This window comes from Triturus cristatus, chromosome 4_1, assembly GCF_964204655.1.
Source record: "Triturus cristatus chromosome 4_1, aTriCri1.1, whole genome shotgun sequence".
Taxonomy (NCBI): Eukaryota; Metazoa; Chordata; class Amphibia; order Caudata; family Salamandridae; genus Triturus; species Triturus cristatus.
This window is the reverse complement of record NC_140585.1, coordinates 106699854-106723855: the sequence shown is the minus strand read 5'-3', so window position 1 is coordinate 106723855 and position 24002 is coordinate 106699854. Positions and strand designations below refer to the sequence as shown.

Below are 24002 nucleotides of genomic sequence, written 5' to 3'. Positions count from 1 at the left end.
CCATCCATTTGCCACCAATGCTGCCCAAGGTCTTTGTATCAAAGTTCCTTTCCTTTCTGTAAAATTGAAATTTGGAGCACCCCTGCTTATCCCCAAGCCAAGACAGAACATGAACTTTGGTCTGAAATCCTCCTTTGGGGTGATAAGACGTACCTTACAGTGTGCTCTAAGAACTGGTGACTTTGAGAGGGAGCTGCAGGTAATGTTCATGATTTTCATCGATCTGCTCCTGATCCCCACCCCCACAACCTTTCTTGAGCGAGAGATAATTACAGCGCTGAAAGATACTTCAGCCACTCCTTCGATAGCTCAGTTGGTAGAGCGGAGGACTGTAGCATAAAGTCAGACATCCTTAGGTCGCTGGTTCAAATCCGGCTCGAAGGATTTTTTGCTTCGATTTCCATATCTTTCACTTTTATTCAAACAATACCTTCCATTGATTATGATCGAGACTTTGCAGTCCCTGGGTTTCAGGGATTCCTTGCATCCATCAAACAGCTCGAGTGCAAAAGTGGGGATGTAGCTCAGTGGTAGAGCGCATGCTTTGCATGTATGAGGTCCCGGGTTCAATCCCCGGCATCTCCAGGAGCCTCTGTTCCTTATCTTGGCTTTTTTCCAGAAGGCTAGCCTGCCATCATGCAGAAAGAAGAAGTTTGTCATGCAGTTGGGGTGAGAGCCCCACTTAAATAGTCAGACATTTGCTTTGGAAAAATCTTTGAACTAGGCATAGTTTGCGCATTTCAAGAAAATCGGAGAATTTTGCATTCCAAAAGAAGGAAATAAATGCCCTCTCTGAGGATCGAACTCAGGACCTTCAGATTATGAGACTGACGCGCTGCCTACTGCGCTAAGAAGGCTGTATATAGGCATCTGTACATAAGACCATGAAGATCATCCAGGTACAAGGCTGAAGGATTTTCCTGACTGACATTGTATACTGCAGAGTCGAATGGGGTGATGTGGCCGTCGGTTCAATGCAGGGTTTCCAATCATACAGTCAAACCTTGCAGAAGTGGGGATGTAGCTCAGTGGTAGAGCGCATGCTTTGCATGTATGAGGCCCCGGGTTCAATCCCCGGCATCTCCAGACTTTTGCCATGCTTACCTTGGATTTTGGGCCGAAAGCTAGGCTGGCATCATGATGAAGGAAGAGATATGTCCTCCAACCGGGATGAGGACCCCGCTTAATCTGTCAGACGTTTGCCTTGAAAAATCCCATGAAATGGGGCTATCTCATTTTTGATGATTATAGATCAAAAGAATCCTACTTGTTGAAGACATCAAAGTGATGATTCATCTTGACAACCATAATGCTTTGATGATAGAAATCTGTCGCATCTCTCTTGATCATTGGTAAGGGTTCTTCTTCTAAACCAGAGACTCTTTACAGTAGCTTTTAGAAAAACGGAATATTTTGTTTATCTCAATCACCTTCAATCTACAGATTTTTCCGTTCTCTTTCCTTTTGAAAATGCATCCAAAATGCACGTTCTTGATGCTGGGTGCGTAGTAATGACTCCCATAACTTTCTGTCATTTCTTTCATGGTTCCGCGCAGCCATCCATTTGCCACCAATGCTGCCCAAGGTCTTTGTATCAAAGTTCCTTTCCTTTCTGTAAAATTGAAATTTGGAGCACCCCTGCTTATCCCCAAGCCAAGACAGAACATGAACATTGGTCTGAAATCCTCCTTTGGGGTGATAAGACGTACCTTACAGTGTGCTCTAAGAACTGGTGACTTTGAGAGGGAGCTGCAGGTAATGTTCATGATTTTCATCGATCTGCTCCTGATCCCCACCCCCACAACCTTTCTTGAGCGAGAGATAATTACAGCGCTGAAAGATACTTCAGCCACTCCTTCGATAGCTCAGTTGGTAGAGCGGAGGACTGTAGCATAAAGTCAGACATCCTTAGGTCGCTGGTTCAAATCCGGCTTGAAGGATTTTTTGCTTCGATTTCCATATCTTTCACTTTTATTCAAACAATACCTTCCATTGATTATGATCGAGACTTTGCAGTCCCTGGGTTTCAGGGATTCCTTGCATCCATCAAACAGCTCGAGTGCAAAAGTGGGGATGTAGCTCAGTGGTAGAGCGCATGCTTCGCATGTATGAGGTCCCGGGTTCAATCCCCGGCATCTCCAGGAGCCTCTGTTCCTTATCTTGGCTTTTTTCCAGAAGGCTAGCCTGCCATCATGCAGAAAGAAGAAGTTTGTCATGCAGTTGGGGTGAGAGCCCCACTTAAATAGTCAGACATTTGCTTTGGAAAAATCTTTGAACTAGGCATAGTTTGCGCATTTCAAGAAAATCGGAGAATTTTGCATTCCAAAAGAAGGAAATAAATGCCCTCTCTGAGGATCGAACTCAGGACCTTCAGATTATGAGACTGACGCGCTGCCTACTGCGCTAAGAAGGCTGTATATAGGCATCTGTACATAAGACCATGAAGATCATCCAGGTACAAGGCTGAAGGATTTTCCTGACTGACATTGTATACTGCAGAGTCGAATGGGGTGATGTGGCCGTCGGTTCAATGCAGGGTTTCCAATCATACAGTCAAACCTTGCAGAAGTGGGGATGTAGCTCAGTGGTAGAGCGCATGCTTTGCATGTATGAGGCCCCGGGTTCAATCCCCGGCATCTCCAGACTTTTGCCATGCTTACCTTGGATTTTGGGCCGAAAGCTAGGCTGGCATCATGATGAAGGAAGAGATATGTCCTCCAACCGGGATGAGGACCCCGCTTAATCTGTCAGACGTTTGCCTTGAAAAATCCCATGAAGTGGGGCTATCTCATTTTTGATGATTATAGATCAAAAGAATCCTACTTGTTGAAGACATCAAAGTGATGATTCATCTTGACAACCATAATGCTTTGATGATAGAAATCTGTCGCATCTCTCTTGATCATTGGTAAGGGTTCTTCTTCTAAACCAGAGACTCTTTACAGTAGCTTTTAGAAAAACGGAATATTTTGTTTATCTCAATCACCTTCAATCTACAGATTTTTCCGTTCTCTTTCCTTTTGAAAATGCATCCAAAATGCACGTTCTTGATGCTGGGTGCGTAGTAATGACTCCCATAACTTTCTGTCATTTCTTTCATGGTTCCGCGCAGCCATCCATTTGCCACCAATGCTGCCCAAGGTCTTTGTATCAAAGTTCCTTTCCTTTCTGTAAAATTGAAATTTGGAGCACCCCTGCTTATCCCCAAGCCAAGACAGAACATGAACTTTGGTCTGAAATCCTCCTTTGGGGTGATAAGACGTACCTTACAGTGTGCTCTAAGAACTGGTGACTTTGAGAGGGAGCTGCAGGTAATGTTCATGATTTTCATCGATCTGCTCCTGATCCCCACCCCCACAACCTTTCTTGAGCGAGAGATAATTACAGCGCTGAAAGATACTTCAGCCACTCCTTCGATAGCTCAGTTGGTAGAGCGGAGGACTGTAGCATAAAGTCAGACATCCTTAGGTCGCTGGTTCAAATCCGGCTCGAAGGATTTTTTGCTTCGATTTCCATATCTTTCACTTTTATTCAAACAATACCTTCCATTGATTATGATCGAGACTTTGCAGTCCCTGGGTTTCAGGGATTCCTTGCATCCATCAAACAGCTCGAGTGCAAAAGTGGGGATGTAGCTCAGTGGTAGAGCGCATGCTTTGCATGTATGAGGTCCCGGGTTCAATCCCCGGCATCTCCAGGAGCCTCTGTTCCTTATCTTGGCTTTTTTCCAGAAGGCTAGCCTGCCATCATGCAGAAAGAAGAAGTTTGTCATGCAGTTGGGGTGAGAGCCCCACTTAAATAGTCAGACATTTGCTTTGGAAAAATCTTTGAACTAGGCATAGTTTGCGCATTTCAAGAAAATCGGAGAATTTTGCATTCCAAAAGAAGGAAATAAATGCCCTCTCTGAGGATCGAACTCAGGACCTTCAGATTATGAGACTGACGCGCTGCCTACTGCGCTAAGAAGGCTGTATATAGGCATCTGTACATAAGACCATGAAGATCATCCAGGTACAAGGCTGAAGGATTTTCCTGACTGACATTGTATACTGCAGAGTCGAATGGGGTGATGTGGCCGTCGGTTCAATGCAGGGTTTCCAATCATACAGTCAAACCTTGCAGAAGTGGGGATGTAGCTCAGTGGTAGAGCGCATGCTTTGCATGTATGAGGCCCCGGGTTCAATCCCCGGCATCTCCAGACTTTTGCCATGCTTACCTTGGATTTTGGGCCGAAAGCTAGGCTGGCATCATGATGAAGGAAGAGATATGTCCTCCAACCGGGATGAGGACCCCGCTTAATCTGTCAGACGTTTGCCTTGAAAAATCCCATGAAATGGGGCTATCTCATTTTTGATGATTATAGATCAAAAGAATCCTACTTGTTGAAGACATCAAAGTGATGATTCATCTTGACAACCATAATGCTTTGATGATAGAAATCTGTCGCATCTCTCTTGATCATTGGTAAGGGTTCTTCTTCTAAACCAGAGACTCTTTACAGTAGCTTTTAGAAAAACGGAATATTTTGTTTATCTCAATCACCTTCAATCTACAGATTTTTCCGTTCTCTTTCCTTTTGAAAATGCATCCAAAATGCACGTTCTTGATGCTGGGTGCGTAGTAATGACTCCCATAACTTTCTGTCATTTCTTTCATGGTTCCGCGCAGCCATCCATTTGCCACCAATGCTGCCCAAGGTCTTTGTATCAAAGTTCCTTTCCTTTCTGTAAAATTGAAATTTGGAGCACCCCTGCTTATCCCCAAGCCAAGACAGAACATGAACTTTGGTCTGAAATCCTCCTTTGGGGTGATAAGACGTACCTTACAGTGTGCTCTAAGAACTGGTGACTTTGAGAGGGAGCTGCAGGTAATGTTCATGATTTTCATCGATCTGCTCCTGATCCCCACCCCCACAACCTTTCTTGAGCGAGAGATAATTACAGCGCTGAAAGATACTTCAGCCACTCCTTCGATAGCTCAGTTGGTAGAGCGGAGGACTGTAGCATAAAGTCAGACATCCTTAGGTCGCTGGTTCAAATCCGGCTCGAAGGATTTTTTGCTTCGATTTCCATATCTTTCACTTTTATTCAAACAATACCTTCCATTGATTATGATCGAGACTTTGCAGTCCCTGGGTTTCAGGGATTCCTTGCATCCATCAAACAGCTCGAGTGCAAAAGTGGGGATGTAGCTCAGTGGTAGAGCGCATGCTTTGCATGTATGAGGTCCCGGGTTCAATCCCCGGCATCTCCAGGAGCCTCTGTTCCTTATCTTGGCTTTTTTCCAGAAGGCTAGCCTGCCATCATGCAGAAAGAAGAAGTTTGTCATGCAGTTGGGGTGAGAGCCCCACTTAAATAGTCAGACATTTGCTTTGGAAAAATCTTTGAACTAGGCATAGTTTGCGCATTTCAAGAAAATCGGAGAATTTTGCATTCCAAAAGAAGGAAATAAATGCCCTCTCTGAGGATCGAACTCAGGACCTTCAGATTATGAGACTGACGCGCTGCCTACTGCGCTAAGAAGGCTGTATATAGGCATCTGTACATAAGACCATGAAGATCATCCAGGTACAAGGCTGAAGGATTTTCCTGACTGACATTGTATACTGCAGAGTCGAATGGGGTGATGTGGCCGTCGGTTCAATGCAGGGTTTCCAATCATACAGTCAAACCTTGCAGAAGTGGGGATGTAGCTCAGTGATAGAGCGCATGCTTTGCATGTATGAGGCCCCGGGTTCAATCCCCGGCATCTCCAGACTTTTGCCATGCTTACCTTGGATTTTGGGCCGAAAGCTAGGCTGGCATCATGATGAAGGAAGAGATATGTCCTCCAACCGGGATGAGGACCCCGCTTAATCTGTCAGACGTTTGCCTTGAAAAATCCCATGAAATGGGGCTATCTCATTTTTGATGATTATAGATCAAAAGAATCCTACTTGTTGAAGACATCAAAGTGATGATTCATCTTGACAACCATAATGCTTTGATGATAGAAATCTGTCGCATCTCTCTTGATCATTGGTAAGGGTTCTTCTTCTAAACCAGAGACTCTTTACAGTAGCTTTTAGAAAAACGGAATATTTTGTTTATCTCAATCACCTTCAATCTACAGATTTTTCCGTTCTCTTTCCTTTTGAAAATGCATCCAAAATGCACGTTCTTGATGCTGGGTGCGTAGTAATGACTCCCATAACTTTCTGTCATTTCTTTCATGGTTCCGCGCAGCCATCCATTTGCCACCAATGCTGCCCAAGGTCTTTGTATCAAAGTTCCTTTCCTTTCTGTAAAATTGAAATTTGGAGCACCCCTGCTTATCCCCAAGCCAAGACAGAACATGAACATTGGTCTGAAATCCTCCTTTGGGGTGATAAGACGTACCTTACAGTGTGCTCTAAGAACTGGTGACTTTGAGAGGGAGCTGCAGGTAATGTTCATGATTTTCATCGATCTGCTCCTGATCCCCACCCCCACAACCTTTCTTGAGCGAGAGATAATTACAGCGCTGAAAGATACTTCAGCCACTCCTTCGATAGCTCAGTTGGTAGAGCGGAGGACTGTAGCATAAAGTCAGACATCCTTAGGTCGCTGGTTCAAATCCGGCTCGAAGGATTTTTTGCTTCGATTTCCATATCTTTCACTTTTATTCAAACAATACCTTCCATTGATTATGATCGAGACTTTGCAGTCCCTGGGTTTCAGGGATTCCTTGCATCCATCAAACAGCTCGAGTGCAAAAGTGGGGATGTAGCTCAGTGGTAGAGCGCATGCTTCGCATGTATGAGGTCCCGGGTTCAATCCCCGGCATCTCCAGGAGCCTCTGTTCCTTATCTTGGCTTTTTTCCAGAAGGCTAGCCTGCCATCATGCAGAAAGAAGAAGTTTGTCATGCAGTTGGGGTGAGAGCCCCACTTAAATAGTCAGACATTTGCTTTGGAAAAATCTTTGAACTAGGCATAGTTTGCGCATTTCAAGAAAATCGGAGAATTTTGCATTCCAAAAGAAGGAAATAAATGCCCTCTCTGAGGATCGAACTCAGGACCTTCAGATTATGAGACTGACGCGCTGCCTACTGCGCTAAGAAGGCTGTATATAGGCATCTGTACATAAGACCATGAAGATCATCCAGGTACAAGGCTGAAGGATTTTCCTGACTGACATTGTATACTGCAGAGTCGAATGGGGTGATGTGGCCGTCGGTTCAATGCAGGGTTTCCAATCATACAGTCAAACCTTGCAGAAGTGGGGATGTAGCTCAGTGGTAGAGCGCATGCTTTGCATGTATGAGGCCCCGGGTTCAATCCCCGGCATCTCCAGACTTTTGCCATGCTTACCTTGGATTTTGGGCCGAAAGCTAGGCTGGCATCATGATGAAGGAAGAGATATGTCCTCCAACTGGGATGAGGACCCCGCTTAATCTGTCAGACGTTTGCCTTGAAAAATCCCATGAAATGGGGCTATCTCATTTTTGATGATTATAGATCAAAAGAATCCTACTTGTTGAAGACATCAAAGTGATGATTCATCTTGACAACCATAATGCTTTGATGATAGAAATCTGTCGCATCTCTCTTGATCATTGGTAAGGGTTCTTCTTCTAAACCAGAGACTCTTTACAGTAGCTTTTAGAAAAACGGAATATTTTGTTTATCTCAATCACCTTCAATCTACAGATTTTTCCGTTCTCTTTCCTTTTGAAAATGCATCCAAAATGCACGTTCTTGATGCTGGGTGCGTAGTAATGACTCCCATAACTTTCTGTCATTTCTTTCATGGTTCCGCGCAGCCATCCATTTGCCACCAATGCTGCCCAAGGTCTTTGTATCAAAGTTCCTTTCCTTTCTGTAAAATTGAAATTTGGAGCACCCCTGCTTATCCCCAAGCCAAGACAGAACATGAACTTTGGTCTGAAATCCTCCTTTGGGGTGATAAGACGTACCTTACAGTGTGCTCTAAGAACTGGTGACTTTGAGAGGGAGCTGCAGGTAATGTTCATGATTTTCATCGATCTGCTCCTGATCCCCACCCCCACAACCTTTCTTGAGCGAGAGATAATTACAGCGCTGAAAGATACTTCAGCCACTCCTTCGATAGCTCAGTTGGTAGAGCGGAGGACTGTAGCATAAAGTCAGACATCCTTAGGTCGCTGGTTCAAATCCGGCTCGAAGGATTTTTTGCTTCGATTTCCATATATTTCACTTTTATTCAAACAATACCTTCCATTGATTATGATCGAGACTTTGCAGTCCCTGGGTTTCAGGGATTCCTTGCATCCATCAAACAGCTCGAGGGCAAAAGTGGGGATGTAGCTCAGTGGTAGAGCGCATGCTTCGCATGTATGAGGTCCCGGGTTCAATCCCCGGCATCTCCAGGAGCCTCTGTTCCTTATCTTGGCTTTTTTCCAGAAGGCTAGCCTGCCATCATGCAGAAAGAAGAAGTTTGTCATGCAGTTGGGGTGAGAGCCCCACTTAAATAGTCAGACATTTGCTTTGGAAAAATCTTTGAACTAGGCATAGTTTGCGCATTTCAAGAAAATCGGAGAATTTTGCATTCCAAAAGAAGGAAATAAATGCCCTCTCTGAGGATCGAACTCAGGACCTTCAGATTATGAGACTGACGCGCTGCCTACTGCGCTAAGAAGGCTGTATATAGGCATCTGTACATAAGACCATGAAGATCATCCAGGTACAAGGCTGAAGGATTTTCCTGACTGACATTGTATACTGCAGAGTCGAATGGGGTGATGTGGCCGTCGGTTCAATGCAGGGTTTCCAATCATACAGTCAAACCTTGCAGAAGTGGGGATGTAGCTCAGTGGTAGAGCGCATGCTTTGCATGTATGAGGCCCCGGGTTCAATCCCCGGCATCTCCAGACTTTTGCCATGCTTACCTTGGATTTTGGGCCGAAAGCTAGGCTGGCATCATGATGAAGGAAGAGATATGTCCTCCAACCGGGATGAGGACCCCGCTTAATCTGTCAGACGTTTGCCTTGAAAAATCCCTTGAAATGGGGCTATCTCATTTTTGATGATTATAGATCAAAAGAATCCTACTTGTTGAAGACATCAAAGTGATGATTCATCTTGACAACCATAATGCTTTGATGATAGAAATCTGTTGCATCTCTCTTGATCATTGGTAAGGGTTCTTCTTCTAAACCAGAGACTCTTTACAGTAGCTTTTAGAAAAACGGAATATTTTGTTTATCTCAATCACCTTCAATCTACAGATTTTTCCGTTCTCTTTCCTTTTGAAAATGCATCCAAAATGCACGTTCTTGATGCTGGGTGCGTAGTAATGACTCCCATAACTTTCTGTCATTTCTTTCATGGTTCCGCGCAGCCATCCATTTGCCACCAATGCTGCCCAAGGTCTTTGTATCAAAGTTCCTTTCCTTTCTGTAAAATTGAAATTTGGAGCACCCCTGCTTATCCCCAAGCCAAGACAGAACATGAACTTTGGTCTGAAATCCTCCTTTGGGGTGATAAGATGTACCTTACAGTGTGCTCTAAGAACTGGTGACTTTGAGAGGGAGCTGCAGGTAATGTTCATGATTTTCATCGATCTGCTCCTGATCCCCACCCCCACAACCTTTCTTGAGCGAGAGATAATTACAGCGCTGAAAGATACTTCAGCCACTCCTTCGATAGCTCAGTTGGTAGAGCGGAGGACTGTAGCATAAAGTCAGACATCCTTAGGTCGCTGGTTCAAATCCGGCTCGAAGGATTTTTTGCTTCGATTTCCATATATTTCACTTTTATTCAAACAATACCTTCCATTGATTATGATCGAGACTTTGCAGTCCCTGGGTTTCAGGGATTCCTTGCATCCATCAAACAGCTCGAGGGCAAAAGTGGGGATGTAGCTCAGTGGTAGAGCGCATGCTTCGCATGTATGAGGTCCCGGGTTCAATCCCCGGCATCTCCAGGAGCCTCTGTTCCTTATCTTGGCTTTTTTCCAGAAGGCTAGCCTGCCATCATGCAGAAAGAAGAAGTTTGTCATGCAGTTGGGGTGAGAGCCCCACTTAAATAGTCAGACATTTGCTTTGGAAAAATCTTTGAACTAGGCATAGTTTGCGCATTTCAAGAAAATCGGAGAATTTTGCATTCCAAAAGAAGGAAATAAATGCCCTCTCTGAGGATCGAACTCAGGACCTTCAGATTATGAGACTGACGCGCTGCCTACTGCGCTAAGAAGGCTGTATATAGGCATCTGTACATAAGACCATGAAGATCATCCAGGTACAAGGCTGAAGGATTTTCCTGACTGACATTGTATACTGCAGAGTCGAATGGGGTGATGTGGCCGTCGGTTCAATGCAGGGTTTCCAATCATACAGTCAAACCTTGCAGAAGTGGGGATGTAGCTCAGTGGTAGAGCGCATGCTTTGCATGTATGAGGCCCCGGGTTCAATCCCCGGCATCTCCAGACTTTTGCCATGCTTACCTTGGATTTTGGGCCGAAAGCTAGGCTGGCATCATGATGAAGGAAGAGATATGTCCTCCAACCGGGATGAGGACCCCGCTTAATCTGTCAGACGTTTGCCTTGAAAAATCCCTTGAAATGGGGCTATCTCATTTTTGATGATTATAGATCAAAAGAATCCTACTTGTTGAAGACATCAAAGTGATGATTCATCTTGACAACCATAATGCTTTGATGATAGAAATCTGTCGCATCTCTCTTGATCATTGGTAAGGGTTCTTCTTCTAAACCAGAGACTCTTTACAGTAGCTTTTAGAAAAACGGAATATTTTGTTTATCTCAATCACCTTCAATCTACAGATTTTTCCGTTCTCTTTCCTTTTGAAAATGCATCCAAAATGCACGTTCTTGATGCTGGGTGCGTAGTAATGACTCCCATAACTTTCTGTCATTTCTTTCATGGTTCCGCGCAGCCATCCATTTGCCACCAATGCTGCCCAAGGTCTTTGTATCAAAGTTCCTTTCCTTTCTGTAAAATTGAAATTTGGAGCACCCCTGCTTATCCCCAAGCCAAGACAGAACATGAACTTTGGTCTGAAATCCTCCTTTGGGGTGATAAGACGTACCTTACAGTGTGCTCTAAGAACTGGTGACTTTGAGAGGGAGCTGCAGGTAATGTTCATGATTTTCATCGATCTGCTCCTGATCCCCACCCCCACAACCTTTCTTGAGCGAGAGATAATTACAGCGCTGAAAGATACTTCAGCCACTCCTTCGATAGCTCAGTTGGTAGAGCGGAGGACTGTAGCATAAAGTCAGACATCCTTAGGTCGCTGGTTCAAATCCGGCTCGAAGGATTTTTTGCTTCGATTTCCATATCTTTCACTTTTATTCAAACAATACCTTCCATTGATTATGATCGAGACTTTGCAGTCCCTGGGTTTCAGGGATTCCTTGCATCCATCAAACAGCTCGAGTGCAAAAGTGGGGATGTAGCTCAGTGGTAGAGCGCATGCTTCGCATGTATGAGGTCCCGGGTTCAATCCCCGGCATCTCCAGGAGCCTCTGTTCCTTATCTTGGCTTTTTTCCAGAAGGCTAGCCTGCCATCATGCAGAAAGAAGAAGTTTGTCATGCAGTTGGGGTGAGAGCCCCACTTAAATAGTCAGACATTTGCTTTGGAAAAATCTTTGAACTAGGCATAGTTGGCGCATTTCAAGAAAATCGGAGAATTTTGCATTCCAAAAGAAGGAAATAAATGCCCTCTCTGAGGATCGAACTCAGGACCTTCAGATTATGAGACTGACGCGCTGCCTACTGCGCTAAGAAGGCTGTATATAGGCATCTGTACATAAGACCATGAAGATCATCCAGGTACAAGGCTGAAGGATTTTCCTGACTGACATTGTATACTGCAGAGTCGAATGGGGTGATGTGGCCGTCGGTTCAATGCAGGGTTTCCAATCATACAGTCAAACCTTGCAGAAGTGGGGATGTAGCTCAGTGGTAGAGCGCATGCTTTGCATGTATGAGGCCCCGGGTTCAATCCCCGGCATCTCCAGACTTTTGCCATGCTTACCTTGGATTTTGGGCCGAAAGCTAGGCTGGCATCATGATGAAGGAAGAGATATGTCCTCCAACCGGGATGAGGACCCCGCTTAATCTGTCAGACGTTTGCCTTGAAAAATCCCATGAAATGGGGCTATCTCATTTTTGATGATTATAGATCAAAAGAATCCTACTTGTTGAAGACATCAAAGTGATGATTCATCTTGACAACCATAATGCTTTGATGATAGAAATCTGTCGCATCTCTCTTGATCATTGGTAAGGGTTCTTCTTCTAAACCAGAGACTCTTTACAGTAGCTTTTAGAAAAACGGAATATTTTGTTTATCTCAATCACCTTCAATCTACAGATTTTTCCGTTCTCTTTCCTTTTGAAAATGCATCCAAAATGCACTTTCTTGATGCTGGGTGCGTAGTAATGACTCCCATAACTTTCTGTCATTTCTTTCATGGTTCCGCGCAGCCATCCATTTGCCACCAATGCTGCCCAAGGTCTTTGTATCAAAGTTCCTTTCCTTTCTGTAAAATTGAAATTTGGAGCACCCCTGCTTATCCCCAAGCCAAGACAGAACATGAACTTTGGTCTGAAATCCTCCTTTGGGGTGATAAGATGTACCTTACAGTGTGCTCTAAGAACTGGTGACTTTGAGAGGGAGCTGCAGGTAATGTTCATGATTTTCATCGATCTGCTCCTGATCCCCACCCCCACAACCTTTCTTGAGCGAGAGATAATTACAGCGCTGAAAGATACTTCAGCCACTCCTTCGATAGCTCAGTTGGTAGAGCGGAGGACTGTAGCATAAAGTCAGACATCCTTAGGTCGCTGGTTCAAATCCGGCTCGAAGGATTTTTTGCTTCGATTTCCATATATTTCACTTTTATTCAAACAATACCTTCCATTGATTATGATCGAGACTTTGCAGTCCCTGGGTTTCAGGGATTCCTTGCATCCATCAAACAGCTCGAGGGCAAAAGTGGGGATGTAGCTCAGTGGTAGAGCGCATGCTTCGCATGTATGAGGTCCCGGGTTCAATCCCCGGCATCTCCAGGAGCCTCTGTTCCTTATCTTGGCTTTTTTCCAGAAGGCTAGCCTGCCATCATGCAGAAAGAAGAAGTTTGTCATGCAGTTGGGGTGAGAGCCCCACTTAAATAGTCAGACATTTGCTTTGGAAAAATCTTTGAACTAGGCATAGTTTGCGCATTTCAAGAAAATCGGAGAATTTTGCATTCCAAAAGAAGGAAATAAATGCCCTCTCTGAGGATCGAACTCAGGACCTTCAGATTATGAGACTGACGGGCTGCCTACTGCGCTAAGAAGGCTGTATATAGGCATCTGTACATAAGACCATGAAGATCATCCAGGTACAAGGCTGAAGGATTTTCCTGACTGACATTGTATACTGCAGAGTCGAATGGGGTGATGTGGCCGTCGGTTCAATGCAGGGTTTCCAATCATACAGTCAAACCTTGCAGAAGTGGGGATGTAGCTCAGTGGTAGAGCGCATGCTTTGCATGTATGAGGCCCCGGGTTCAATCCCCGGCATCTCCAGACTTTTGCCATGCTTACCTTGGATTTTGGGCCGAAAGCTAGGCTGGCATCATGATGAAGGAAGAGATATGTCCTCCAACCGGGATGAGGACCCCGCTTAATCTGTCAGACGTTTGCCTTGAAAAATCCCTTGAAATGGGGCTATCTCATTTTTGATGATTATAGATCAAAAGAATCCTACTTGTTGAAGACATCAAAGTGATGATTCATCTTGACAACCATAATGCTTTGATGATAGAAATCTGTCGCATCTCTCTTGATCATTGGTAAGGGTTCTTCTTCTAAACCAGAGACTCTTTACAGTAGCTTTTAGAAAAACGGAATATTTTGTTTATCTCAATCACCTTCAATCTACAGATTTTTCCGTTCTCTTTCCTTTTGAAAATGCATCCAAAATGCACGTTCTTGATGCTGGGTGCGTAGTAATGACTCCCATAACTTTCTGTCATTTCTTTCATGGTTCCGCGCAGCCATCCATTTGCCACCAATGCTGCCCAAGGTCTTTGTATCAAAGTTCCTTTCCTTTCTGTAAAATTGAAATTTGGAGCACCCCTGCTTATCCCCAAGCCAAGACAGAACATGAACTTTGGTCTGAAATCCTCCTTTGGGGTGATAAGACGTACCTTACAGTGTGCTCTAAGAACTGGTGACTTTGAGAGGGAGCTGCAGGTAATGTTCATGATTTTCATCGATCTGCTCCTGATCCCCACCCCCACAACCTTTCTTGAGCGAGAGATAATTACAGCGCTGAAAGATACTTCAGCCACTCCTTCGATAGCTCAGTTGGTAGAGCGGAGGACTGTAGCATAAAGTCAGACATCCTTAGGTCGCTGGTTCAAATCCGGCTCGAAGGATTTTTTGCTTCGATTTCCATATCTTTCACTTTTATTCAAACAATACCTTCCATTGATTATGATCGAGACTTTGCAGTCCCTGGGTTTCAGGGATTCCTTGCATCCATCAAACAGCTCGAGTGCAAAAGTGGGGATGTAGCTCAGTGGTAGAGCGCATGCTTCGCATGTATGAGGTCCCGGGTTCAATCCCCGGCATCTCCAGGAGCCTCTGTTCCTTATCTTGGCTTTTTTCCAGAAGGCTAGCCTGCCATCATGCAGAAAGAAGAAGTTTGTCATGCAGTTGGGGTGAGAGCCCCACTTAAATAGTCAGACATTTGCTTTGGAAAAATCTTTGAACTAGGCATAGTTGGCGCATTTCAAGAAAATCGGAGAATTTTGCATTCCAAAAGAAGGAAATAAATGCCCTCTCTGAGGATCGAACTCAGGACCTTCAGATTATGAGACTGACGCGCTGCCTACTGCGCTAAGAAGGCTGTATATAGGCATTTGTACATAAGACCATGAAGATCATCCAGGTACAAGGCTGAAGGATTTTCCTGACTGACATTGTATACTGCAGAGTCGAATGGGGTGATGTGGCCGTCGGTTCAATGCAGGGTTTCCAATCATACAGTCAAACCTTGCAGAAGTGGGGATGTAGCTCAGTGGTAGAGCGCATGCTTTGCATGTATGAGGCCCCGGGTTCAATCCCCGGCATCTCCAGACTTTTGCCATGCTTACCTTGGATTTTGGGCCGAAAGCTAGGCTGGCATCATGATGAAGGAAGAGATATGTCCTCCAACCGGGATGAGGACCCCGCTTAATCTGTCAGACGTTTGCCTTGAAAAATCCCATGAAATGGGGCTATCTCATTTTTGATGATTATAGATCAAAAGAATCCTACTTGTTGAAGACATCAAAGTGATGATTCATCTTGACAACCATAATGCTTTGATGATAGAAATCTGTCGCATCTCTCTTGATCATTGGTAAGGGTTCTTCTTCTAAACCAGAGACTCTTTACAGTAGCTTTTAGAAAAACGGAATATTTTGTTTATCTCAATCACCTTCAATCTACAGATTTTTCCGTTCTCTTTCCTTTTGAAAATGCATCCAAAATGCACTTTCTTGATGCTGGGTGCGTAGTAATGACTCCCATAACTTTCTGTCATTTCTTTCATGGTTCCGCGCAGCCATCCATTTGCCACCAATGCTGCCCAAGGTCTTTGTATCAAAGTTCCTTTCCTTTCTGTAAAATTGAAATTTGGAGCACCCCTGCTTATCCCCAAGCCAAGACAGAACATGAACTTTGGTCTGAAATCCTCCTTTGGGGTGATAAGATGTACCTTACAGTGTGCTCTAAGAACTGGTGACTTTGAGAGGGAGCTGCAGGTAATGTTCATGATTTTCATCGATCTGCTCCTGATCCCCACCCCCACAACCTTTCTTGAGCGAGAGATAATTACAGCGCTGAAAGATACTTCAGCCACTCCTTCGATAGCTCAGTTGGTAGAGCGGAGGACTGTAGCATAAAGTCAGACATCCTTAGGTCGCTGGTTCAAATCCGGCTCGAAGGATTTTTTGCTTCGATTTCCATATATTTCACTTTTATTCAAACAATACCTTCCATTGATTATGATCGAGACTTTGCAGTCCCTGGGTTTCAGGGATTCCTTGCATCCATCAAACAGCTCGAGGGCAAAAGTGGGGATGTAGCTCAGTGGTAGAGCGCATGCTTCGCATGTATGAGGTCCCGGGTTCAATCCCCGGCATCTCCAGGAGCCTCTGTTCCTTATCTTGGCTTTTTTCCAGAAGGCTAGCCTGCCATCATGCAGAAAGAAGAAGTTTGTCATGCAGTTGGGGTGAGAGCCCCACTTAAATAGTCAGACATTTGCTTTGGAAAAATCTTTGAACTAGGCATAGTTTGCGCATTTCAAGAAAATCGGAGAATTTTGCATTCCAAAAGAAGGAAATAAATGCCCTCTCTGAGGATCGAACTCAGGACCTTCAGATTATGAGACTGACGGGCTGCCTACTGCGCTAAGAAGGCTGTATATAGGCATCTGTACATAAGACCATGAAGATCATCCAGGTACAAGGCTGAAGGATTTTCCTGACTGACATTGTATACTGCAGAGTCGAATGGGGTGATGTGGCCGTCGGTTCAATGCAGGGTTTCCAATCATACAGTCAAACCTTGCAGAAGTGGGGATGTAGCTCAGTGGTAGAGCGCATGCTTTGCATGTATGAGGCCCCGGGTTCAATCCCCGGCATCTCCAGACTTTTGCCATGCTTACCTTGGATTTTGGGCCGAAAGCTAGGCTGGCATCATGATGAAGGAAGAGATATGTCCTCCAACCGGGATGAGGACCCCGCTTAATCTGTCAGACGTTTGCCTTGAAAAATCCCTTGAAATGGGGCTATCTCATTTTTGATGATTATAGATCAAAAGAATCCTACTTGTTGAAGACATCAAAGTGATGATTCATCTTGACAACCATAATGCTTTGATGATAGAAATCTGTCGCATCTCTCTTGATCATTGGTAAGGGTTCTTCTTCTAAACCAGAGACTCTTTACAGTAGCTTTTAGAAAAACGGAATATTTTGTTTATCTCAATCACCTTCAATCTACAGATTTTTCCGTTCTCTTTCCTTTTGAAAATGCATCCAAAATGCACGTTCTTGATGCTGGGTGCGTAGTAATGACTCCCATAACTTTCTGTCATTTCTTTCATGGTTCCGCGCAGCCATCCATTTGCCACCAATGCTGCCCAAGGTCTTTGTATCAAAGTTCCTTTCCTTTCTGTAAAATTGAAATTTGGAGCACCCCTGCTTATCCCCAAGCCAAGACAGAACATGAACTTTGGTCTGAAATCCTCCTTTGGGGTGATAAGACGTACCTTACAGTGTGCTCTAAGAACTGGTGACTTTGAGAGGGAGCTGCAGGTAATGTTCATGATTTTCATCGATCTGCTCCTGATCCCCACCCCCACAACCTTTCTTGAGCGAGAGATAATTACAGCGCTGAAAGATACTTCAGCCACTCCTTCGATAGCTCAGTTGGTAGAGCGGAGGACTGTAGCATAAAGTCAGACATCCTTAGGTCGCTGGTTCAAATCCGGCTCGAAGGATTTTTTGCTTCGATTTCCATATCTTTCACTTTTATTCAAACAATACCTTCCATTGATTATGATCGAGACTTTGCAGTCCCTGGGTTTCAGGGATTCCTTGCATCCATCAAACAGCTCGAGTGCAAAAGTGGGGATGTAGCTCAGTGGTAGAGCGCATGCTTTGCATGTATGAGGTCCCGGGTTCAATCCCCGGCATCTCCAGGAGCCTCTGTTCCTTATCTTGGCTTTTTTCCAGAAGGCTAGCCTGCCATCATGCAGAAAGAAGAAGTTTGTCATGCAGTTGGGGTGAGAGCCCCACTTAAATAGTCAGACATTTGCTTTGGAAAAATCTTTGAACTAGGCATAGTTGGCGCATTTCAAGAAAATCGGAGAATTTTGCATTCCAAAAGAAGGAAATAAATGCCCTCTCTGAGGATCGAACTCAGGACCTTCAGATTATGAGACTGACGCGCTGCCTACTGCGCTAAGAAGGCTGTATATAGGCATCTGTACATAAGACCATGAAGATCATCCAGGTACAAGGCTGAAGGATTTTCCTGACTGACATTGTATACTGCAGAGTCGAATGGGGTGATGTGGCCGTCGGTTCAATGCAGGGTTTCCAATCATACAGTCAAACCTTGCAGAAGTGGGGATGTAGCTCAGTGGTAGAGCGCATGCTTTGCATGTATGAGGCCCCGGGTTCAATCCCCGGCATCTCCAGACTTTTGCCATGCTTACCTTGGATTTTGGGCCGAAAGCTAGGCTGGCATCATGATGAAGGAAGAGATATGTCCTCCAACCGGGATGAGGACCCCGCTTAATCTGTCAGACGTTTGCCTTGAAAAATCCCATGAAATGGGGCTATCTCATTTTTGATGATTATAGATCAAAAGAATCCTACTTGTTGAAGACATCAAAGTGATGATTCATCTTGACAACCATAATGCTTTGATGATAGAAATCTGTCGCATCTCTCTTGATCATTGGTAAGGGTTCTTCTTCTAAACCAGAGACTCTTTACAGTAGCTTTTAGAAAAACGGAATATTTTGTTTATCTCAATCACCTTCAATCTACAGATTTTTCCGTTCTCTTTCCTTTTGAAAATGCATCCAAAATGCACGTTCTTGATGCTGGGTGCGTAGTAATGACTCCCATAACTTTCTGTCATTTCTTTCATGGTTCCGCGCAGCCATCCATTTGCCACCAATGCTGCCCAAGGTCTTTGTATCAAAGTTCCTTTCCTTTCTGTAAAATTGAAATTTGGAGCACCCCTGCTTATCCCCAAGCCAAGACAGAACATGAACTTTGGTCTGAAATCCTCCTTTGGGGTGATAAGACGTACCTTACAGTGTGCTCTAAGAACTGGTGACTTTGAGAGGGAGCTGCAGGTAATGTTCATGATTTTCATCGATCTGCTCCTGATCCCCACCCCCACAACCTTTCTTGAGCGAGAGATAATTACAGCGCTGAAAGATACTTCAGCCACTCCTTCGATAGCTCAGTTGGTAGAGCGGAGGACTGTAGCATAAAGTCAGACATCCTTAGGTCGCTGGTTCAAATCCGGCTCGAAGGATTTTTTGCTTCGATTTCCATATCTTTCACTTTTATTCAAACAATACCTTCCATTGATTATGATCGAGACTTTGCAGTCCCTGGGTTTCAGGGATTCCTTGCATCCATCAAACAGCTCGAGTGCAAAAGTGGGGATGTAGCTCAGTGGTAGAGCGCATGCTTCGCATGTATGAGGTCCCGGGTTCAATCCCCGGCATCTCCAGGAGCCTCTGTTCCTTATCTTGGCTTTTTTCCAGAAGGCTAGCCTGCCATCATGCAGAAAGAAGAAGTTTGTCATGCAGTTGGGGTGAGAGCCCCACTTAAATAGTCAGACATTTGCTTTGGAAAAATCTTTGAACTAGGCATAGTTGGCGCATTTCAAGAAAATCGGAGAATTTTGCATTCCAAAAGAAGGAAATAAATGCCCTCTCTGAGGATCGAACTCAGGACCTTCAGATTATGAGACTGACGCGCTGCCTACTGCGCTAAGAAGGCTGTATATAGGCATCTGTACATAAGACCATGAAGATCATCCAGGTACAAGGCTGAAGGATTTTCCTGACTGACATTGTATACTGCAGAGTCGAATGGGGTGATGTGGCCGTCGGTTCAATGCAGGGTTTCCAATCATACAGTCAAACCTTGCAGAAGTGGGGATGTAGCTCAGTGGTAGAGCGCATGCTTTGCATGTATGAGGCCCCGGGTTCAATCCCCGGCATCTCCAGACTTTTGCCATGCTTACCTTGGATTTTGGGCCGAAAGCTAGGCTGGCATCATGATGAAGGAAGAGATATGTCCTCCAACCGGGATGAGGACCCCGCTTAATCTGTCAGACGTTTGCCTTGAAAAATCCCATGAAATGGGGCTATCTCATTTTTGATGATTATAGATCAAAAGAATCCTACTTGTTGAAGACATCAAAGTGATGATTCATCTTGACAACCATAATGCTTTGATGATAGAAATCTGTCGCATCTCTCTTGATCATTGGTAAGGGTTCTTCTTCTAAACCAGAGACTCTTTACAGTAGCTTTTAGAAAAACGGAATATTTTGTTTATCTCAATCACCTTCAATCTACAGATTTTTCCGTTCTCTTTCCTTTTGAAAATGCATCCAAAATGCACTTTCTTGATGCTGGGTGCGTAGTAATGACTCCCATAACTTTCTGTCATTTCTTTCATGGTTCCGCGCAGCCATCCATTTGCCACCAATGCTGCCCAAGGTCTTTGTATCAAAGTTCCTTTCCTTTCTGTAAAATTGAAATTTGGAGCACCCCTGCTTATCCCCAAGCCAAGACAGAACATGAACTTTGGTCTGAAATCCTCCTTTGGGGTGATAAGATGTACCTTACAGTGTGCTCTAAGAACTGGTGACTTTGAGAGGGAGCTGCAGGTAATGTTCATGATTTTCATCGATCTGCTCCTGATCCCCACCCCCACAACCTTTCTTGAGCGAGAGATAATTACAGCGCTGAAAGATACTTCAGCCACTCCTTCGATAGCTCAGTTGGTAGAGCGGAGGACTGTAGCATAAAGTCAGACATCCTTAGGTCGCTGGTTCAAATCCGGCTCGAAGGATTTTTTGCTTCGATTTCCATATATTTCACTTTTATTCAAACAATACCTTCCATTGATTATGATCGAGACTTTGCAGTCCCTGGGTTTCAGGGATTCCTTGCATCCATCAAACAGCTCGAGGGCAAAAGTGGGGATGTAGCTCAGTGGTAGAGCGCATGCTTCGCATGTATGAGGTCCCGGGTTCAATCCCCGGCATCTCCAGGAGCCTCTGTTCCTTATCTTGGCTTTTTTCCAGAAGGCTAGCCTGCCATCATGCAGAAAGAAGAAGTTTGTCATGCAGTTGGGGTGAGAGCCCCACTTAAATAGTCAGACATTTGCTTTGGAAAAATCTTTGAACTAGGCATAGTTTGCGCATTTCAAGAAAATCGGAGAATTTTGCATTCCAAAAGAAGGAAATAAATGCCCTCTCTGAGGATCGAACTCAGGACCTTCAGATTATGAGACTGACGGGCTGCCTACTGCGCTAAGAAGGCTGTATATAGGCATCTGTACATAAGACCATGAAGATCATCCAGGTACAAGGCTGAAGGATTTTCCTGACTGACATTGTATACTGCAGAGTCGAATGGGGTGATGTGGCCGTCGGTTCAATGCAGGGTTTCCAATCATACAGTCAAACCTTGCAGAAGTGGGGATGTAGCTCAGTGGTAGAGCGCATGCTTTGCATGTATGAGGCCCCGGGTTCAATCCCCGGCATCTCCAGACTTTTGCCATGCTTACCTTGGATTTTGGGCCGAAAGCTAGGCTGGCATCATGATGAAGGAAGAGATATGTCCTCCAACCGGGATGAGGACCCCGCTTAATCTGTCAGACGTTTGCCTTGAAAAATCCCTTGAAATGGGGCTATCTCATTTTTGATGATTATAGATCAAAAGAATCCTACTTGTTGAAGACATCAAAGTGATGATTCATCTTGACAACCATAATGCTTTGATGATAGAAATCTGTCGCATCTCTCTTGATCATTGGTAAGGGTTCTTCTTCTAAACCAGAGACTCTTTACAGTAGCTTTTAGAAAAACGGAATATTTTGTTTATCTCAATCACCTTCAATCTACAGATTTTTCCGTTCTCTTTCCTTTTGAAAATGCATCCAAAATGCACGTTCTTGATGCTGGGTGCGTAGTAATGACTCCCATAACTTTCTGTCATTTCTTTCATGGTTCCGCGCAGCCATCCATTTGCCACCAATGCTGCCCAAGGTCTTTGTATCAAAGTTCCTTTCCTTTCTGTAAAATTGAAATTTGGAGCACCCCTGCTTATCCCCAAGCCAAGACAGAACATGAACTTTGGTCTGAAATCCTCCTTTGGGGTGATAAGACGTACCTTACAGTGTGCTCTAAGAACTGGTGACTTTGAGAGGGAGCTGCAGGTAATGTTCATGATTTTCATCGATCTGCTCCTGATCCCCACCCCCACAACCTTTCTTGAGCGAGAGATAATTACAGCGCTGAAAGATACTTCAGCCACTCCTTCGATAGCTCAGTTGGTAGAGCGGAGGACTGTAGCATAAAGTCAGACATCCTTAGGTCGCTGGTTCAAATCCGGCTCGAAGGATTTTTTGCTTCGATTTCCATATCTTTCACTTTTATTCAAACAATACCTTCCATTGATTATGATCGAGACTTTGCAGTCCCTGGGTTTCAGGGATTCCTTGCATCCATCAAACAGCTCGAGTGCAAAAGTGGGGATGTAGCTCAGTGGTAGAGCGCATGCTTTGCATGTATGAGGTCCCGGGTTCAATCCCCGGCATCTCCAGGAGCCTCTGTTCCTTATCTTGGCTTTTTTCCAGAAGGCTAGCCTGCCATCATGCAGAAAGAAGAAGTTTGTCATGCAGTTGGGGTGAGAGCCCCACTTAAATAGTCAGACATTTGCTTTGGAAAAATCTTTGAACTAGGCATAGTTGGCGCATTTCAAGAAAATCGGAGAATTTTGCATTCCAAAAGAAGGAAATAAATGCCCTCTCTGAGGATCGAACTCAGGACCTTCAGATTATGAGACTGACGCGCTGCCTACTGCGCTAAGAAGGCTGTATATAGGCATCTGTACATAAGACCATGAAGATCATCCAGGTACAAGGCTGAAGGATTTTCCTGACTGACATTGTATACTGCAGAGTCGAATGGGGTGATGTGGCCGTCGGTTCAATGCAGGGTTTCCAATCATACAGTCAAACCTTGCAGAAGTGGGGATGTAGCTCAGTGGTAGAGCGCATGCTTTGCATGTATGAGGCCCCGGGTTCAATCCCCGGCATCTCCAGACTTTTGCCATGCTTACCTTGGATTTTGGGCCGAAAGCTAGGCTGGCATCATGATGAAGGAAGAGATATGTCCTCCAACCGGGATGAGGACCCCGCTTAATCTGTCAGACGTTTGCCTTGAAAAATCCCATGAAATGGGGCTATCTCATTTTTGATGATTATAGATCAAAAGAATCCTACTTGTTGAAGACATCAAAGTGATGATTCATCTTGACAACCATAATGCTTTGATGATAGAAATCTGTCGCATCTCTCTTGATCATTGGTAAGGGTTCTTCTTCTAAACCAGAGACTCTTTACAGTAGCTTTTAGAAAAACGGAATATTTTGTTTATCTCAATCACCTTCAATCTACAGATTTTTCCGTTCTCTTTCCTTTTGAAAATGCATCCAAAATGCACGTTCTTGATGCTGGGTGCGTAGTAATGACTCCCATAACTTTCTGTCATTTCTTTCATGGTTCCGCGCAGCCATCCATTTGCCACCAATGCTGCCCAAGGTCTTTGTATCAAAGTTCCTTTCCTTTCTGTAAAATTGAAATTTGGAGCACCCCTGCTTATCCCCAAGCCAAGACAGAACATGAACTTTGGTCTGAAATCCTCCTTTGGGGTGATAAGACGTACCTTACAGTGTGCTCTAAGAACTGGTGACTTTGAGAGGGAGCTGCAGGTAATGTTCATGATTTTCATCGATCTGCTCCTGATCCCCACCCCCACAACCTTTCTTGAGCGAGAGATAATTACAGCGCTGAAAGATACTTCAGCCACTCCTTCGATAGCTCAGTTGGTAGAGCGGAGGACTGTAGCATAAAGTCAGACATCCTTAGGTCGCTGGTTCAAATCCGGCTCGAAGGATTTTTTGCTTCGATTTCCATATCTTTCACTTTTATTCAAACAATACCTTCCATTGATTATGATCGAGACTTTGCAGTCCCTGGGTTTCAGGGATTCCTTGCATCCATCAAACAGCTCGAGTGCAAAAGTGGGGATGTAGCTCAGTGGTAGAGCGCATGCTTCGCATGTATGAGGTCCCGGGTTCAATCCCCGGCATCTCCAGGAGCCTCTGTTCCTTATCTTGGCTTTTTTCCAGAAGGCTAGCCTGCCATCATGCAGAAAGAAGAAGTTTGTCATGC

The 24002-nt window shown here is 44.5% G+C and overlaps 45 non-coding genes across 45 annotated transcripts; all 45 read left to right on the top strand.

Annotated features, from left to right (window-relative positions):
- Window positions 1-298: 298 nt before the first annotated feature.
- Window positions 299-384, top strand: TRNAY-GUA (transfer RNA tyrosine (anticodon GUA)). Its single transcript is given in 2 exon segments — window positions 299-335; window positions 349-384. It is a non-coding gene; the product is annotated as a tRNA-Tyr (tRNA).
- Window positions 385-513: 129 nt separating this feature from the next.
- TRNAA-UGC (transfer RNA alanine (anticodon UGC)) lies at window positions 514-585 on the top strand. The gene has a single exon. It is a non-coding gene; the product is annotated as a tRNA-Ala (tRNA).
- Window positions 586-1014: 429 nt separating this feature from the next.
- Window positions 1015-1086, top strand: TRNAA-UGC (transfer RNA alanine (anticodon UGC)). Its single transcript has one exon. It is a non-coding gene; the product is annotated as a tRNA-Ala (tRNA).
- Window positions 1087-2069: 983 nt separating this feature from the next.
- On the top strand, window positions 2070-2141 carry TRNAA-CGC (transfer RNA alanine (anticodon CGC)). The gene has a single exon. It is a non-coding gene; the product is annotated as a tRNA-Ala (tRNA).
- Window positions 2142-2570: 429 nt separating this feature from the next.
- On the top strand, window positions 2571-2642 carry TRNAA-UGC (transfer RNA alanine (anticodon UGC)). The gene has a single exon. It is a non-coding gene; the product is annotated as a tRNA-Ala (tRNA).
- A 768-nt stretch (window positions 2643-3410) lies between these two features.
- TRNAY-GUA (transfer RNA tyrosine (anticodon GUA)) lies at window positions 3411-3496 on the top strand. The gene is given in 2 exon segments: window positions 3411-3447; window positions 3461-3496. It is a non-coding gene; the product is annotated as a tRNA-Tyr (tRNA).
- A 129-nt stretch (window positions 3497-3625) lies between these two features.
- Window positions 3626-3697, top strand: TRNAA-UGC (transfer RNA alanine (anticodon UGC)). The gene has a single exon. It is a non-coding gene; the product is annotated as a tRNA-Ala (tRNA).
- Window positions 3698-4126: 429 nt separating this feature from the next.
- TRNAA-UGC (transfer RNA alanine (anticodon UGC)) lies at window positions 4127-4198 on the top strand. Its single transcript has one exon. It is a non-coding gene; the product is annotated as a tRNA-Ala (tRNA).
- Window positions 4199-4966: 768 nt separating this feature from the next.
- Window positions 4967-5052, top strand: TRNAY-GUA (transfer RNA tyrosine (anticodon GUA)). The gene is given in 2 exon segments: window positions 4967-5003; window positions 5017-5052. It is a non-coding gene; the product is annotated as a tRNA-Tyr (tRNA).
- A 129-nt stretch (window positions 5053-5181) lies between these two features.
- Window positions 5182-5253, top strand: TRNAA-UGC (transfer RNA alanine (anticodon UGC)). Its single transcript has one exon. It is a non-coding gene; the product is annotated as a tRNA-Ala (tRNA).
- Window positions 5254-6522: 1269 nt separating this feature from the next.
- Window positions 6523-6608, top strand: TRNAY-GUA (transfer RNA tyrosine (anticodon GUA)). Its single transcript is given in 2 exon segments — window positions 6523-6559; window positions 6573-6608. It is a non-coding gene; the product is annotated as a tRNA-Tyr (tRNA).
- Window positions 6609-6737: 129 nt separating this feature from the next.
- Window positions 6738-6809, top strand: TRNAA-CGC (transfer RNA alanine (anticodon CGC)). The gene has a single exon. It is a non-coding gene; the product is annotated as a tRNA-Ala (tRNA).
- A 429-nt stretch (window positions 6810-7238) lies between these two features.
- TRNAA-UGC (transfer RNA alanine (anticodon UGC)) lies at window positions 7239-7310 on the top strand. The gene has a single exon. It is a non-coding gene; the product is annotated as a tRNA-Ala (tRNA).
- A 768-nt stretch (window positions 7311-8078) lies between these two features.
- TRNAY-GUA (transfer RNA tyrosine (anticodon GUA)) lies at window positions 8079-8164 on the top strand. Its single transcript is given in 2 exon segments — window positions 8079-8115; window positions 8129-8164. It is a non-coding gene; the product is annotated as a tRNA-Tyr (tRNA).
- A 129-nt stretch (window positions 8165-8293) lies between these two features.
- On the top strand, window positions 8294-8365 carry TRNAA-CGC (transfer RNA alanine (anticodon CGC)). Its single transcript has one exon. It is a non-coding gene; the product is annotated as a tRNA-Ala (tRNA).
- A 429-nt stretch (window positions 8366-8794) lies between these two features.
- TRNAA-UGC (transfer RNA alanine (anticodon UGC)) lies at window positions 8795-8866 on the top strand. Its single transcript has one exon. It is a non-coding gene; the product is annotated as a tRNA-Ala (tRNA).
- Window positions 8867-9634: 768 nt separating this feature from the next.
- Window positions 9635-9720, top strand: TRNAY-GUA (transfer RNA tyrosine (anticodon GUA)). Its single transcript is given in 2 exon segments — window positions 9635-9671; window positions 9685-9720. It is a non-coding gene; the product is annotated as a tRNA-Tyr (tRNA).
- A 129-nt stretch (window positions 9721-9849) lies between these two features.
- On the top strand, window positions 9850-9921 carry TRNAA-CGC (transfer RNA alanine (anticodon CGC)). Its single transcript has one exon. It is a non-coding gene; the product is annotated as a tRNA-Ala (tRNA).
- Window positions 9922-10350: 429 nt separating this feature from the next.
- TRNAA-UGC (transfer RNA alanine (anticodon UGC)) lies at window positions 10351-10422 on the top strand. Its single transcript has one exon. It is a non-coding gene; the product is annotated as a tRNA-Ala (tRNA).
- A 768-nt stretch (window positions 10423-11190) lies between these two features.
- On the top strand, window positions 11191-11276 carry TRNAY-GUA (transfer RNA tyrosine (anticodon GUA)). The gene is given in 2 exon segments: window positions 11191-11227; window positions 11241-11276. It is a non-coding gene; the product is annotated as a tRNA-Tyr (tRNA).
- A 129-nt stretch (window positions 11277-11405) lies between these two features.
- TRNAA-CGC (transfer RNA alanine (anticodon CGC)) lies at window positions 11406-11477 on the top strand. The gene has a single exon. It is a non-coding gene; the product is annotated as a tRNA-Ala (tRNA).
- A 429-nt stretch (window positions 11478-11906) lies between these two features.
- Window positions 11907-11978, top strand: TRNAA-UGC (transfer RNA alanine (anticodon UGC)). Its single transcript has one exon. It is a non-coding gene; the product is annotated as a tRNA-Ala (tRNA).
- Window positions 11979-12746: 768 nt separating this feature from the next.
- Window positions 12747-12832, top strand: TRNAY-GUA (transfer RNA tyrosine (anticodon GUA)). The gene is given in 2 exon segments: window positions 12747-12783; window positions 12797-12832. It is a non-coding gene; the product is annotated as a tRNA-Tyr (tRNA).
- Window positions 12833-12961: 129 nt separating this feature from the next.
- TRNAA-CGC (transfer RNA alanine (anticodon CGC)) lies at window positions 12962-13033 on the top strand. Its single transcript has one exon. It is a non-coding gene; the product is annotated as a tRNA-Ala (tRNA).
- Window positions 13034-13462: 429 nt separating this feature from the next.
- On the top strand, window positions 13463-13534 carry TRNAA-UGC (transfer RNA alanine (anticodon UGC)). The gene has a single exon. It is a non-coding gene; the product is annotated as a tRNA-Ala (tRNA).
- Window positions 13535-14302: 768 nt separating this feature from the next.
- TRNAY-GUA (transfer RNA tyrosine (anticodon GUA)) lies at window positions 14303-14388 on the top strand. Its single transcript is given in 2 exon segments — window positions 14303-14339; window positions 14353-14388. It is a non-coding gene; the product is annotated as a tRNA-Tyr (tRNA).
- A 129-nt stretch (window positions 14389-14517) lies between these two features.
- Window positions 14518-14589, top strand: TRNAA-CGC (transfer RNA alanine (anticodon CGC)). The gene has a single exon. It is a non-coding gene; the product is annotated as a tRNA-Ala (tRNA).
- Window positions 14590-15018: 429 nt separating this feature from the next.
- On the top strand, window positions 15019-15090 carry TRNAA-UGC (transfer RNA alanine (anticodon UGC)). Its single transcript has one exon. It is a non-coding gene; the product is annotated as a tRNA-Ala (tRNA).
- Window positions 15091-15858: 768 nt separating this feature from the next.
- TRNAY-GUA (transfer RNA tyrosine (anticodon GUA)) lies at window positions 15859-15944 on the top strand. Its single transcript is given in 2 exon segments — window positions 15859-15895; window positions 15909-15944. It is a non-coding gene; the product is annotated as a tRNA-Tyr (tRNA).
- Window positions 15945-16073: 129 nt separating this feature from the next.
- TRNAA-CGC (transfer RNA alanine (anticodon CGC)) lies at window positions 16074-16145 on the top strand. The gene has a single exon. It is a non-coding gene; the product is annotated as a tRNA-Ala (tRNA).
- Window positions 16146-16574: 429 nt separating this feature from the next.
- On the top strand, window positions 16575-16646 carry TRNAA-UGC (transfer RNA alanine (anticodon UGC)). Its single transcript has one exon. It is a non-coding gene; the product is annotated as a tRNA-Ala (tRNA).
- A 768-nt stretch (window positions 16647-17414) lies between these two features.
- On the top strand, window positions 17415-17500 carry TRNAY-GUA (transfer RNA tyrosine (anticodon GUA)). The gene is given in 2 exon segments: window positions 17415-17451; window positions 17465-17500. It is a non-coding gene; the product is annotated as a tRNA-Tyr (tRNA).
- Window positions 17501-17629: 129 nt separating this feature from the next.
- On the top strand, window positions 17630-17701 carry TRNAA-UGC (transfer RNA alanine (anticodon UGC)). The gene has a single exon. It is a non-coding gene; the product is annotated as a tRNA-Ala (tRNA).
- A 429-nt stretch (window positions 17702-18130) lies between these two features.
- Window positions 18131-18202, top strand: TRNAA-UGC (transfer RNA alanine (anticodon UGC)). Its single transcript has one exon. It is a non-coding gene; the product is annotated as a tRNA-Ala (tRNA).
- A 768-nt stretch (window positions 18203-18970) lies between these two features.
- TRNAY-GUA (transfer RNA tyrosine (anticodon GUA)) lies at window positions 18971-19056 on the top strand. Its single transcript is given in 2 exon segments — window positions 18971-19007; window positions 19021-19056. It is a non-coding gene; the product is annotated as a tRNA-Tyr (tRNA).
- A 129-nt stretch (window positions 19057-19185) lies between these two features.
- On the top strand, window positions 19186-19257 carry TRNAA-CGC (transfer RNA alanine (anticodon CGC)). The gene has a single exon. It is a non-coding gene; the product is annotated as a tRNA-Ala (tRNA).
- Window positions 19258-19686: 429 nt separating this feature from the next.
- Window positions 19687-19758, top strand: TRNAA-UGC (transfer RNA alanine (anticodon UGC)). Its single transcript has one exon. It is a non-coding gene; the product is annotated as a tRNA-Ala (tRNA).
- Window positions 19759-20526: 768 nt separating this feature from the next.
- Window positions 20527-20612, top strand: TRNAY-GUA (transfer RNA tyrosine (anticodon GUA)). The gene is given in 2 exon segments: window positions 20527-20563; window positions 20577-20612. It is a non-coding gene; the product is annotated as a tRNA-Tyr (tRNA).
- Window positions 20613-20741: 129 nt separating this feature from the next.
- Window positions 20742-20813, top strand: TRNAA-CGC (transfer RNA alanine (anticodon CGC)). Its single transcript has one exon. It is a non-coding gene; the product is annotated as a tRNA-Ala (tRNA).
- Window positions 20814-21242: 429 nt separating this feature from the next.
- On the top strand, window positions 21243-21314 carry TRNAA-UGC (transfer RNA alanine (anticodon UGC)). Its single transcript has one exon. It is a non-coding gene; the product is annotated as a tRNA-Ala (tRNA).
- Window positions 21315-22082: 768 nt separating this feature from the next.
- Window positions 22083-22168, top strand: TRNAY-GUA (transfer RNA tyrosine (anticodon GUA)). Its single transcript is given in 2 exon segments — window positions 22083-22119; window positions 22133-22168. It is a non-coding gene; the product is annotated as a tRNA-Tyr (tRNA).
- Window positions 22169-22297: 129 nt separating this feature from the next.
- TRNAA-UGC (transfer RNA alanine (anticodon UGC)) lies at window positions 22298-22369 on the top strand. Its single transcript has one exon. It is a non-coding gene; the product is annotated as a tRNA-Ala (tRNA).
- Window positions 22370-22798: 429 nt separating this feature from the next.
- TRNAA-UGC (transfer RNA alanine (anticodon UGC)) lies at window positions 22799-22870 on the top strand. Its single transcript has one exon. It is a non-coding gene; the product is annotated as a tRNA-Ala (tRNA).
- Window positions 22871-23638: 768 nt separating this feature from the next.
- TRNAY-GUA (transfer RNA tyrosine (anticodon GUA)) lies at window positions 23639-23724 on the top strand. Its single transcript is given in 2 exon segments — window positions 23639-23675; window positions 23689-23724. It is a non-coding gene; the product is annotated as a tRNA-Tyr (tRNA).
- Window positions 23725-23853: 129 nt separating this feature from the next.
- On the top strand, window positions 23854-23925 carry TRNAA-CGC (transfer RNA alanine (anticodon CGC)). The gene has a single exon. It is a non-coding gene; the product is annotated as a tRNA-Ala (tRNA).
- The last annotated feature ends 77 nt before the right edge of the window (window positions 23926-24002 follow it).